At 38.0% G+C, this 15136-nt stretch overlaps 1 protein-coding gene across 3 annotated transcripts in view; it reads right to left on the minus strand.

Moving 5' to 3' along the window:
* AGAP1 (ArfGAP with GTPase domain, ankyrin repeat and PH domain 1) overlaps positions 1-15136 on the minus strand; it is a 402330-nt gene that overhangs the window by 216683 nt on the left and 170511 nt on the right. The gene's annotated exons all lie outside the window — the stretch shown is intronic.

Below are 15136 nucleotides of genomic sequence, written 5' to 3' on the forward strand. Positions count from 1 at the left end.
ACTTATTGACAGACAGAAAACAGCTTTCAGCTGTAGTTGGAACGCTCATGGCTGACTGAAAAACAACAGAAGAAACAAATGCTCATGAATATCTATTTTAACTGCAAGGGGGGACGGGACAGGACAGACAGACCTGAAAGTTTGTACAAAGATTACCTTTCGTCTTAAAAGGTCACATGTCCGTCCCATCCCCCCTCCACCCTGATCACTTTGAAGGACAAACAATGTCATATCTTTGCAGAAAGTCTCTGTTCAATTCACATCACCCATTAGCGATTTGTAAAAGGTGAAGAATTAGTTTTAAATGAAACCCAAATGCTCTTGCTAACAGGAACAGCTAGACCTCTGAAAAATGAATGTTGGCTTTTTGAACTTCTACAACAAATTTTAATTATTTTTGGAAACTTGTGGGTTGGAGTAACATTCATGACAATTACTGATTTGACTGCTTTTACAAACCATTAAGAGATGGCTGCCTACAAAAAGCACAGAGTACTAACCCTGCTGCAACTGGTGCTAAACAAGATGCTTGATAAGATGATGATTTATAAGGAAGGCTAAACAACATATGCACTATGCTGCCTCTTTGAAAGGGGCATGCTCTCAGTGTAGTCAAATGTCGTGGTGATATTTAAGTGTGGGAAAATTAACATTTCATCACAAGGCTTACATAAGAAATCTGATTCTCCACTTAATTGATAAAAATTGTGAAGAATTAATTTTACATGAGCACAAGGTCAAAATATTTGCTTCGTGCTTAAAATTGCAAGGGAGGTAAAGAGCTTCAGAAACATCACAAAATTTGTAACCCTCCATTTTCAAACACCAAGTGTGAGGACAACCTGGAACTCCATCATCCAGCTTGACCCTGCACTGCTAGCGGCCCTTTCTGGAGCCAATGTGCTCATCCTTTGCTCCCTCCCCAGCTGAGTATCTGGTTTTGTCGGAAGATGCATTCTCCTGAGGCTGCAGTTATTCAGGCACATCCCAGTGCTCAGTGTCTGCACGTACAGCAGCTAAAGGACCTCAGCAAGCTGGTCTAACAACGTGCAGGAGACGACACACTCTTTCCATGTGCAACACTTCAAACTTTTCTTGTCACTGCCTCATTCTTGTTGATAAACTAACACTTCCATGGACTAATCCTTGCTTTTAGAAAGTATTTTACGGTATCAGTAGCGGTCACCATACTTCATCGCTGTAATTCCTACAGCAGAAAATATCCCAGCTAAAACGTCTAGCCAACAATATGAACATCAGGGCTCAAATACCATTAGACATAGCTTAACTAATTCCTGCATAAGTCCTGGTTCCTAAAAAATCCCAGTAACCTCAAGAGAAACCAGCAGGGAAGAGGAGAGGGAAAGTGGAAGAAGCCTAACTAGTATAACTGATATATCAACAAAATTATGTCTCATCAGATGAACAAAAATAATTTGCTTCTGCCCATAAGCTGTGCTGATGACCATTTACTTGTTTCATGTGAAAAGCCCTGCCGAAGGAAAACACACTGTGGGAAGTTAAGATATATAGCAGCTTACATTTTTATGGCAGCTGCATTTTAGCTTAATATTCCATGTTTACAATACGTAAATGTTCAATAAAAATAAATTTATTCCACAATTACATATTACAGGCGAAGCAGTAATAACTACAAGAGCAAGCACTAACCACAAATGCTTCTGAATGGGAAACATTAATGTAAGTATCCACTATTAGGGCCATCGTGCCTGTTATTTTAAATTCAATCTATTTTTCAGGCTAAACAACTTTTATACTTCTCCCTTTAGAAAGGAGAGCTTGGCATACCATGTGCCAGCTGTAATATGGAAACAAGTACTGGACTCTAATAGCATTTGGGCTTGGATGTAGCAATTTCTTGAGCTACTTTCTGAGGGGAAAAAAAGCCAGTATGTATTTGCATGTGTCCGAAATGTGTTGCCAATACAAATTCAACATTTTCAACAACTACAGACTTAAAAAAAAAAAAAAAAAAAAATTCACAAATGTGTTAAGGGGAAACTTCTTGCTGGGTTTGTAGACTGACTCACTGTTCCAGGGCAAGAGAAGATTCAAGTGTCCGCACGCAGCAGAGCACTGTAATCACAGTACTGCTGTACCGTGACAAACATACACATCCCTGTCCTGCTGAGGGGAACATCTCTGCCAAGGGACCTCTCCTTTCATGTCAGTATACAGGAACCCCCCCAAGTCTCATCCTCACAATTCTTACCTGCTTCAGTTCTTTCCAACAATGATTAATCCGTTCCATGTAACATTATTAGCAGCCAATTTAACATGGCATTCTTGTGTGCAAGCATGTCATATATAAAGCTGAGGCAAGCCAATGCACAAAACACCGGCACACAATGTAGCGTGTAGTTGCATGCGATGCCACTTCTAGCAGGAAAATCAGCTTAAGAACTTTTTGACCCAGGTCTTTTCAGCGATCCAGTTTAAGCTGTGGTCCAACAATCAGCCGGTATGAACACAGCTAAAGCACAGCATATGGCCAGAAATTTCTTAAGCTGTTCTCCCCTGTAGAAACAGCGTTCTGTAAAGCCATACCCATAGAGATGAGTTGTTATTCTGCACTGAACACAAATCCACTTAACGCTCTAACAGACTGTGGTAGTATGCTTTGAAGTGCTGGGTAGTCATACTAACCAGGCAGCTTTCATTCTTGTATTATTTCCCTGTACTTCTCAAGCACCTATGCACAACCTAGAAAGAAAAGCATCTCAACCCAGCCTTCTGGTTACCAAGGAAGCAGGGCATTTCACATGAGACGTGCCTCTTCCCCAGTGAGAATAAGGTAAGCAGGTGGATGTTTAAACCACTGCATACATTTTAAGTGCTGTTCTATTTCTGCTGTGTGAAACTATCTGCTTTTGCAGGTTCAAAAGCGTCAAAAAATTAAACCACATATTTCCGTAAAGACAAACTACAGGAGGCATGATATTAAACAATGCCAATGCCAAAGAAAATACAACAGTTTCAGCTGGCAAGTGAAAAGGTAAAGTTCTCTTACAATAGTTGGCTAAGAACAAAGGCATCTCCACCACAATTTCACACCATGGAAAGACAAGCAGCAAATATTCCTGCCTTCCCTTCCCAAACATGTACTGCTGCCAATGACAGCATAATTTCTCCCTGCAGCATGTACCTATATTCTCAGGAAATGGAAGAAACATCAAAGGCTGTAAGCTTCCAGAGCTTTTTTCCTGGGGACTCAGTAACTCTGTTTCCCTCACTTCTCTCATTGTTAAATACTGAATTTCTGAATCCCTTTTGAAATCACAGTAACACTGGATACTGCTTTCCAAAACCTTTAAAAAGATGTGTTAACTTGGTGATGCTAAACAAACTCACTTATTTTTCTAAGCTGGAGAGAAGCTACCACTCGTACACTAGGCAGGTAAAATTACACAAATAAATTAATCTTTTGGAAGTGTTGATATACGTCTGTTGTCACAAGTAAGTTTCTAACAAGAAGCAATATCCTTCACTAGCTGTGAACAAATGTTACACATTGATAGAGAAGACTGCCTTTCTGATTAACATGTCTTCCTTGTGGTATCTATTTTAGTATAAAGCTATAATGTAGACAAAAGCTTATTTAAGATTAATCCAGTGAAAGCTTCAAAGTTGCTCCCAAAATAGCAAGACAAGTTTTAATACAGGATCCAATTCTTACCCGATTTCCCTTTATCTCGTTATATTAAAACAAATTTTTCTTCACTAATGTCTCAATTACCTTGTAGGGCTGTTAAATTGCTGGAAATGAAGCTATTGTGTGATTGCTCCTATTACTTGAAGGATTTAAATGCCGACTGTAACAAACAGTTACCTTCAGGGTGGAACAAAGTCAAGGCTACTCATGTTAATTTTGGAATGAAAAAAAATTGCCAGGCTAGCCAAGTACACAGCTATGAAGCTAGAATTATAGCTTCTGTGAAACACGAACAAAGAGGGATAAGTAATGCTATATAGTCTGCTTATCTGTATTAGTCTTCACCTTCTCTAACGCGGGATGGTGAAAACTTTAAGGTATACACAAATTGTTTGACAGACCCATTTATATTCTTCTGGGAATGATGGAATGATACACTGCTCAGCAGCAAGTATTCTTGTAGCAGACAGAGCAGGCTCTTCAAAGCAAGCTCAAGCTCACCCCGGCTGTACTTAACCAACAGAAGAAATGTATACACTGAACATAATGTATATTACAACGAAAAGTTGGTAGTTTTATTACACATATTACACAGGCTACTCAAAAGAGCTTGAAGTTGCATCTTATTACCAAAATGAACAATTCTTTCACCCTACTAAAACATTTTTATAACTCCTCAGATACAGATTATACAAGAACTATTAGCCTGTTTCATAATACAGGTTAATAGGAAATGTATGTATGAACACACAAATTTTACACTGAAAAATACTGTTTCATGATCACCACAGTTAACAATCAAGTTCAGCTACAATGGGCTAGTTCAGTGTTAATGTTTCTAAAAGATTTTCATACAATTCTCCTTAAAATAAATTTAGAACCACACCTTACTGGTACTTTCGATTTTTGTGATCCTTTCATTGAAATATGTATTTCAGCTCTGGCTCTCAGAAATAACAAGTGTTCTTGTTTTACCAGATACGAAAATACAGTTATAAATAAGATTCAGTATTAAATATCTCTAATCAATGCCAATGTATTTTTTTTCCTCCACAGGTAACTATGATTAACACTGCATATCGCTTATTCCCAACTTTGATGCAAGTCATTGTCTCCCAAGATTAGGTAAACAAATATGCCAATAAATCCACTAGACAATCTGGAAAGCATCTGGCATCTAAAGAAATTTTAAAAATAAACCTATGTTTTCTTCATTACTCAAACTGAGTTGCAAGTAGAAGCATACAGCTTGAGAATTTATACGGCAAATGCTGTGTCAGACACACAGGTAAAGACTTCTGCACATGGATTTACCTAATCAGTAAATCATGAAGCTCTGTTGATCTTTCCATTACAACGGAATCAAGTCATAAATCCTGTTATTTCCCACACAAAGGTACAATTTTAAATACGAAGGTTAAAAAAACGTTGAGACAAGAAAAAACCCAAGCAGAAAACAGCACATTCAAATACAATGTCAAATTGAAGTGTTTTGTAAAATGCCTGTAAATGAAGTAACTGGGTTTTTAACTATCCTTTAAGAATAAAATTCTTAAGCATGGTATCGTTGTATGTTATTTAATTATATGTTTTGACATGATTAATATAATTAATAAATAATTCTATGCTGTGACATAGAATTAAATAACATACAACGATACCATGCTTAAGAATTTTGCTAGTTGGCAAGCAATTTCACATTTACATTTTGAAGTAGCTTCATGGAAAGCCTATTTTGTGGGGCATGCTATCAAATTACAGTTTTCATAGACAACATTTCTACTTTCTAAAGATTTAGGCACATCCAATAATCTCACTAATAGCACACAGACAAGGACACAAAATGATAAAAAACTTCTGGTTACATTAGTGCAACTCAGACGTATCCATCCTTATAGAAAGAAACAAACTTACTCATATTTACTAAACCAGATTCAACTTAACTGGTGCCTCATTCAGACAATTCTATTAACTCACCTGTGGAGAACAGGTTTACATTGTTACCAAAAAAACAGGCCTTTCCTCAGAATAATCAATGTTTTTTTTAAAAAAATGCCAAAATGAGTTAAAATTGTTTCCTAGCAACCCAAAGTCTCTGAATCCAGAGGTGCAATCATGCCCTGAGATCACAGAACAACATGCATAGACTGCACACCTGGTCCCAAAACAAGAGCCATGAGCCCAGTGTGGCAGAGTAAAAAAATGTAACTTGCAGATAGAAATTATATATCTTCAAATTCTGAAGTAGTGCGGCAGCCTTAAAACTAGTTTGTTAGCATGCCCTTCATGGAGGATGAAAAGCACGATCTAGAGTCAATGATCACTGCAAGCATGGGTGACCCAATCTATGGGTTTGCTCCATCTCAAGATGATCCACGAACTTTCACCAAACTCCCTTTTCCAGCCTGAACTGGCAGAAAGCAGACAGATGTTAATCTCTAAAGCTGCAAGACAAGTACGATGTGGCTGGAAGGCAGGATAAAAACCAGAATGCAGTTTAAGGGCAGTACAAGCACAAGCTATGCCATCTACCTTTCTGATGCTCTGCTAATGGTTAATTGTTCTTGTGGAAAACTACCTCATTTTCTTTAGCATTTAAATATCCAGCCTCACTTATGCTCTGTTGCATCTAGGTATTAACTACTTAGCCAATGAATACTCAGGACTTTGAATTGGTATTCTGTGGCAATTTCATAACACTCTTCAAAGTTCATTTTCAGCCAGTATCCATTTGAAATAAAAACTGTAGAGTTGGCTGTTATTAAGAAGCTGGTTCTCTCTTGTCTGTGTCTTTAATACCAAAGTTCACATAGGCAGAAGTTGTATTGCATATGTTTAGGAGACAAAATGCTGGATTTGTTTAAACTAAGCTGTTATTTTTATCCTGTTTTCCAACCACATCGCATTTCCTTATCACTGTGTGATGCAACCATGATGATATTGCTCCAGACTGCAGCTTGATTAATAAAACCATATAACTGAAGGCACACTTCAGTTCTGCAGTGGTGGATTAAAATCAATGGTGAGCTATTTCTGTCTTCCCCTGCCCTCCTGGCACATCTGGTAGACACAGTCATATGGCAGGCCAAATACTACAAAGCAGATGATTTACACAAAGAGGAGTCATCCATGTTTTGATTAGAAGTATCTGGACATATCAGAGGTCCGGAGGATCAGCAAAACTCCCAACAGCTCTGTCCATGTTAACCCAACTCCTGGGATACATCAAAAACATTATGTTCACTATATAATTTGAAAAAATATTACTTCCCTCGCTTTAAATACAGATAATATACCTCAAGATGTGAGTATTCTCCTTAGGAAAAAACCAAAAAGAAATCAGCAAAAGCAAAACCAACAATAATACTACAGTAACATCCAAAAGATACGCAAGCACATCACAGCTTCTGAAGCCTAAGTTATGTACATTGTTCACCATCAAAATGAAGAAATACAACAAAGTTCTTGTAATTTAAAGAAAAACCTTCCTCAAAACAAACCACTAAGGATCTAACTAAGATTAAATGAAACACCTCAGCTGATGAGCTTGTCCACTAAGCCATCAAAATCCACCTCTCAGACACACTAATTCCTATTAGAAAAACTGTTAAGCTTGTTACCAAGAGTGCTGCTTCACTCGCAGGTGAAATAAATCCCATTCTAAAAATTATCTCCACAAATCCAATAGCAGATATAAAGTCATCTACTATTACTAAAGACTAAATTCTTTGGGTTTGTGTGTTTTATGCACATTCAGCTGTCATAAAAGCAGTAACCTGCCAGAGTAGAAGCATCATACAACATTTAACATAAATCTCACAAAATATAAGCCCCCCCTTTGCACTTTAATCATTTGCTAACAGTTACAATAAGATTGTATTAAAAATTTAAACTGCCCTACTTAATGCAATTTTCCTTCAAAGGTCCATTTCCAGAGAATGAATTCGAATGATATAAATGTCGAACACTTGATCAGATTTATTGCACTGAAGAATATTTCTCTTGATACAGATCTGACGAGTGAACGCTAATGGCTTTAGTTTTATTACTTTTTAAGCACTTAATGGGAAAATTTAGACATTTTCATAAGACTAAGCTCCAGCAAGAATGGTACATTTACAGAATGACAGCACAGAAGAAAGCTGTGAGATCTCTTGAGACGACTGGTTCAACAGCATTATTAATGGAGAGATTAATGTAAAGTATTTATCCAGATAATTTGTCACACAACAGTTAGGCCTGAGTGCCTCTCTGCTAAACAGGGACAGGGAAGATAGGCAGAAACTGCTGACTACAGGCAAGTTGTACTGAATTTGGGTCAAAACATACAATCTCATGGGAAGACAACTGAAGCCACACTGCGATTGTAAAATAAGGAGCTAAGCGATACTGCTACAGGTACAAATCAATCTGTTCCTGCAGTTGATTAGAAGACACACACTAGATACCCAAGCACTGCCAAATTTAAAAAAAAAAAAAAAAAAAAACAACAACAAAAAACACCACAAAACCCAAACAAACCCAAAAAACACCCAAACCAAAAACCTACCAGCTTCCCACCTTTCCATTCAAACCATGTTTTCCACAAACATGAAAAGTACTTCCAAAATACCATGAAACAATAGTTTTGCTTGTTCAATAAGATTTTTTTTTTTTTTTAAACTGAAAGACAGCTGGGAGTCCTCAGATTTCAATTAATGTCTAGGTACTTATCCAATCAATCATCAAGTGCTATAAATTTCCTACATTTCTCATTAGTTACACTATTGCGCAGCTTAAATCTAAACATACCTTTCCGTGAGACTGTAAATTATGAGGCATAAGACACAAGCAACTGTATCAGCCATCAGAAGAGGCATAAATGATGAGAGAAAGTCAATTGTATATATGCTAAACTGAAGCTGATTTACTCCTCTCATTTTTTTTTTTATACAGAAGTATCACCAACAGAAGCACCACTAACACACTACATCTCTTGGAGTTTGCATATATGACTTGAAACCAGTAATGACCTGTCTTTATTAATATTAACAAGTTTTATGCACAAAATCCAATTTTCTATGGAAAAAATATTTCTTCAGCATCTGCCAATAATGTCCCTTCATTAAGTGCAGATAAGCAAAGGTTTGTTTTTCAAGCTCTAAAGTTAAAATTGTTTTTGTGACTCTTAAAACCATCTTCAGCTTTTTCAAAGGGCATGCACACGGTGAAACACTCCAGAAAGTACCTAACACAGCCCTATCTTGTGTGCTTAGAAATCTTGGGGTCTATTATACTGAAACAGAAAAGAATATTATTCATACATTTATTAACAAAATTCTATTAGCTTTTTCATCTCATACCAGCTTTATAATAAATCTTCTTCTGAATTAAAGCTCCCCCAGGTGATTAACCAGCGCTCATGCTCTGACCGAGGTATTGCTTTCTGTACAGTCAATATGAACCCCAGCAAAGCCTAGTTGACAGCAGCGCACTGCTTTACTTTCTTCCAAGGAAAGTGGAGGATCCCTTGACTGAGAACAAGTCTAGATGCTACTTTCAAATTCCAAGATAAATGATTTTTTTTCACAAACAAATCATAAATGTGTCACCACCACATGAAAACAAATTTCCATTTTCCTACCATGCCTGCTTCATGCCTAGTTCCATCAATTGTTGTTTTTAAATCCACTGTGAAGGGACCACACTGGCTTCACCAGAAGGTGGGACAACTTCTGCCCACGTAGGAGAACTATGGCAGCGGGTGCTGCCAGCTCTGTCCAGTGCACATGGCCACAGCAGCACCCAGCGGCACCCTCACCTCATCAGGTATGGCTGGATCTCACCCCGACGTTGTAAGGATAGACGACTCGTCCTCAGAAGAAGCTCTGCTGGAAATGAAGGCTTCAATCATGTACGTATGTGTAAGGCATGAAAGAAATTACCTCCAGTGAGAAGACTGTAAATAATCTGGACAATGCAAGGACTTTTTACTAAGCAGTAATAATGCCAGCTGAGTAACTGCAACTCACACATGTATTGGTACTGAATGGCTGGTAAAGATTTTCCATTTCTCCACAGAGGTTCCTGAGTGAATGCCACATTTGCTACCAAGCACTTGACAGGGATGACAAACATGCTCAAGAAAACCTGCCTTCTGCTTCTATCTGGGTAAGATTTCTTTAAAAGTTCATTTGAAGTTTTAGAAGTCAAAGGAAACCTTCATTCAACAGCTATAAATAAAAAAGAAAAAAAAAAAAAAAGCAAAGCAAAGAAAACCACACAACAGCAAACTGAGGGCCAAAGCGCACAGCTTGCCTACTTCAAATTAGTTACCAATTAGCAGCAGGTAACAAAGTGAAGTCAGATGTGCTGACTGTCAGGGTACCCATCAAGAAACCACTTCTCACCCCACCCCAGCCCCCCAACCAAATCACAGATGCTAGGCAGTTCAAATTACCAAGAAGCAGCTCTGCATGGAAAATTTTTGCACCACACTTGAAACTTTAATCATCTCTTCCTTACATATCCTCCACATTTTTAAATCCAGTGCTGGTGGAAGCCAGGTTACTGACATGACATTTGCAGTACCTCAAGCACAGGTGTTGGCAAGAAAAAGACATTATGTGAACCACTTGTCAGCATTAAGGCAAGCAGTAACAGCCAAGAAAACACAGCACAGGTATTTTAACCCAGCAACTCTCAAAATGCTTTATTAACAGAGGGTGTGCACATGGAGCAACCAGTTGACACCAAACAAGTTTGCTGGAGTCCCCAGTTTCCGTAATCCCTTAATAAAACTTGCTGAGCCCCTGTGCCCAAACAGTCACACTTAATAGTCAGGATAATTTTCATAACATGATCCCATCCATCTGCCAACTAGCTTTCCAGTTTACTACTTAAAACAAAATGGAGCATGCATTGCTAAAACAAGTCTACATGGATCACGGGCAGATTGTTACCTCTGGAAAGACAGAATTAATGAAATACCAAACCATGTAAAGATAGGCTAATTAAAAAGTATTTCTATGTTCTACAGTCTCTGAGTTGTACAATACAATACTATGCTGCATTTTCCATGTTCCACAAAATACTAACTAGATCCCACAATGGACAGAGTCTGGCCATGCTGCTTTGGGCACGCGTGCATACACAATTTAAATAACTAAGGAAAAGAAACAAAAGAGCTTGATGTAAGTGAACAACATTGATTTACAAAATATATATTAAAGATTGCACTATCCCAAGAATTTGGGCATCTTTACAGTAACCATAAGAACAGGACAGCAAGCTTCTGTAGGGATATTTTTATCCTTAGCAAAGGATTTGGGATGTCCAGATACCAACAGCTATCGTAGCCCAATACCACATCCAGCTAAGGTTTACATCCCTTAACAATCATCTCAAAATACCCTGACTTGGCAGGCCTGACGATCCATCAGCCATCTTAGTGACTGGCAGTACATAAAGTTACCTGTTAAGCAATTCACTGTTTAAGATTGGTCAGGACATAGGCCAATCCTACCTTCACAAAAACTGAAATGATATGGTATTTTTTACGGATACAGTTCACTGACAAAAGTCACATTAAAAGAATGGTGCAAATGTTCCACCTCTAGCGAACAAAAGTTTCCTTCCGCAACACCAAGGACTTACCACTGCAACCTCACCAGATCAAAGGCTAATTTCACAATTAAATTATATACCATTAGTTTAAGGATTCTCTACTTTATGATAAATGAGAAAAAAAACCCTGTGTATTTTTTAAAAAAACTCAGCAGCAGAGCTGGATGTTTTCTGGCATAGACAGGAATTCAGAAGACTAATGCCCACATTCTGGCTTACTACACACACCACCCCCATACATTCATGCAGGCTTTTAAACTCTGAATACACAAGTGCTAATCCCAGAGAAGCAAACAGTTTCAATAGGATTTGCATATGCATACGGATTAGCTGGAAGGATTTGCAATGCATTTCAGAAATCGCTTTTGAAGAACAATCTATGCTAATAATAAACTTTGATGTCGAAAATGTGTTTGTTACACAACAGAGAACATTACAAAAGGATTATGTTTATTACACCAGCTTTAAATGTTTGATAGCTCAGACAAAAGCATCCCTTTATTCTAAGAGGAAAAAGTGAGCTATTGTCTCTAATAAATGTTACTAAATACACTGCAAACGCACCCAGGAACAGACAAAAGTTAAAGAAACTAAGAGATATAAATGTAGTATCAGCATTTTGACAGGGTTTTTTGTTTGACAACTCAGATGAAAGAGGTTCAGTATGCTGTACACCAGAAATAAAAAATACATAAGACCAACAATTATTCTCTGGAACCTCAAGGGATGGCTATAAATACCACAGCACGATGCACCAACAGAACAGTGCATGCCATGGCTGCTTCTCAAGGTGAGGTCAGATTTTCTCACAAGACTCCCCAGGCTTGGTATTGCCTCCTGCCTTTGTTCTGACAGCCTCTACTTTCTACCCTGAGTGCAGGTTTTGTTTCCAGGGGTCCCAAAACACTCTGGTGACACTCCGAGCAGGCTGGTGTTATTCTTGCAGTCAGTTTTATAGCAAGGGGCAGGGGGCATTTTCCCTTGAGTCTGTCTTGAGACAGGACACCTTGCATATTAGCACTTATTCTTTCATTCAGCAACGCTAAGCCAGCAAAGTAATTCTGTGCCAAAAAATTTGAAGTTAAATCCACAAGACAGTTAAAACCACTGACCAAGGGACAACGTATTAGGGATAATTAAAGAAATCAAGCTTTAGACATTTCACACAGCACTCTGTATTTGAGAATTTGTTAGACAAGCTGTACAGAAGACATGCTGTAAGGCAGCAGATGAGATGTTAAGAAGTTTTAAGATTTTTCAATAAAAATTTAGAGAAAAAAAATTATCAGATTAAGCAATCATGCCATAATAAAGAGCATAGCAGTAGGAAGAGCAATGAAGACCTGCTATCAAGGCAGACTATTGCCCAAAACACAGCAAATGAGCCACAGTTTAGACAGGCCTCTTAGAAATAAAACAGATGCAAGAAAAGGGTTGTTGATGTAATTAAAAAAAAAAAAAAAGTGAGCTGGTACTTTGAGGAGCTCATGCTCTGCTGAAGCCCTTTTTGGCCCCTATCTAACCTTGTGGTCAGCTCCGCCACCCTCCATTACAGCATCATTAGCAACTGCAAAAGCAGGGTTAAAGAATCATCTCTCCAACAGATATTACCAAGCAGTTGTGGTTTGGGGCTTGGTTTGTTTTTTTTTTTTTTTTTAAATCCTCACATTTGGATACATCCCCTGCGATTCAGCCCTGTTAGCAGCCATGCTGTTACCATGTTACTCGCTATGCAATCAGTTTGCTGTTCAGGTCACTTGGCTCAAAAAGAATCACAGAAATTGTCACTGCTCTTTTCAGCTTCTGTCACCAGCTCCACCAGGAACTGCAGCATGATAAAATTTAGCAGAGGGATGTTTTTCCATAATTCAGCCTCTGTCAAGCTGACAGGGTATCTGACATTTCTATTCTGGTTTTCCCTTTTTTCTCCATTGAGAATAAGGCTCTGCAAGATGCAAGAAAATTTAGCAGCAGTGTTATTTTCCCAAGGTACTAAACACAACAGCAACAAAAATCTGTAACGGAAACTGTAAAATGACAACCAAGAATAGACTAGAAATTACACTCTAAGCACAAAAAATTGAAAGCATGTTTCTGCATGATATTAAAAAATGCCATGTATTCAGAGGGGCTTATATCTACAATACCCTGTGTTTAAAAAAGCAGTAGCTGATTGCTCTCAGACTGGACACGAACAAAAACTGAGAGCAGATACCATCACCTTTTCAGATATGGTCACAAAACTGAACACAAGCTCCATCTCGGGAGAAAGAACAATCACAGCCCTTCTGATTAGTGCCTATGTCCACATCAGCACACAGAACTAAAATTTAATCTATGGGTGCAACACAGACATTACTGACACATACATGTTCAATAGTAATTTTTATTATTTGATGGAGGACAAATTAATACGGTGGGACAATAACAAAAATCACATTTTATTTCATGGCACTGAATGCATAAGCAGATGAGGCAGAGCACATCCAGAAACAAAACATCCCAAGTTTACAATACCAGCTATAGAAAAGGCAGAGGTTTTAAAAAATAAGGAATTTTCAAACTTTCTCCCTCTTCCAGAATCCGTTTTCACTTCAGTTTTTGGTGTTAATGGAAAATAACTGCTAATTGCTTGCAAGTCACTCCACAAATGTCCTTATTAACATTTTATTTCTCAACACAACTTACATGATCCTACAAAATGCACTTTTTATGCCTCACACCCTCAGGTCTATCGCCAATAAAAAAAAAATTGACCACCAAACAACTATCATGCTTCCTGCCCCAGGATTTCTCTTCGAGTTTGCATAAAGGGGTATATAAACCTAATGGACCAATCCTGAATCTTCAGTACTGGAAATCTTATTCTTTCATATTTTGATGAAATATATCAAGATTGTTGTTTCTGTTTAGTGAAGAATTTGCACGTGATGAATAATTTATTGTATTCTTCAGAAAATGTAGCAGCTGTTACCAACTCCATAACATCACTAGCTCTGCATCACCACTGTCTTCTAGGTTTCAAGTAACATGCCTTACTGCACATACTTCAAATTAAGACTTAAAGAAAGTGCCATAAAACTAACCCTATAAAATTTGTAAGTCACGTGAGAAGTTCTGTAGAGATTACTGTTTTCTACAAGTAACCTAGTGAATGACACATTCACCACAGCTAAAAACTAAACCTCCTAACCTAGTGAATGACACATTCACCACAGCCAAAAACTAAACCTCCCTGGAACTTTTATTAGCACTGCATCATTTGAATCCTCTGTACAAATTACAGCACTTCTTAAATGCCATACTCTGGACTACACCTCCTCATCCCATCATTTAATTCTAAGAATGAGAAACATGGATGAAGACATGTCATCAGAAGATCTCTTTCCCTTCTTTCCTGCACTCACTTTTGAATCTGGCTGCAGATTTGAAGAAATCTGATGGAGCAGTACAAGTCTCAAAAGTCCCCAAAGCCTCTAAAGTCCCTGCAATTTTCATGAAAAGCAGCTACCAGACAAAGGACATGTGAAAGTCCCAATAAGCAGCATGGCTGTAACATCAAACAACTGCCAAGCATGAGGGAAAAGTACATACAAAAGAGACCTTCAAAGTCCCCAGGGACAACAGAAAAAAAATCTTGAACCATAATGTATAAGAAGTGTGAATTTCAACTAATCAGAAAATATAAATCCAAGGAAAAGGGGGCTCTAGTGTAGTTTGTTACATTGCTTGCACAAATACCTGCCATTTTCCATGCTAGCCCTGCTGACGCTAACTGCTCCCCAGGATGAAGACGTCTTCACACTCTTGCCGTTTCTCTGAGAAGTGCTCAATTGGTAGAGCTCATTTCGAGACTTT

This window comes from Pelecanus crispus, chromosome 5 (assembly GCF_030463565.1).
Source record: "Pelecanus crispus isolate bPelCri1 chromosome 5, bPelCri1.pri, whole genome shotgun sequence".
Taxonomy (NCBI): Eukaryota; Metazoa; Chordata; class Aves; order Pelecaniformes; family Pelecanidae; genus Pelecanus; species Pelecanus crispus.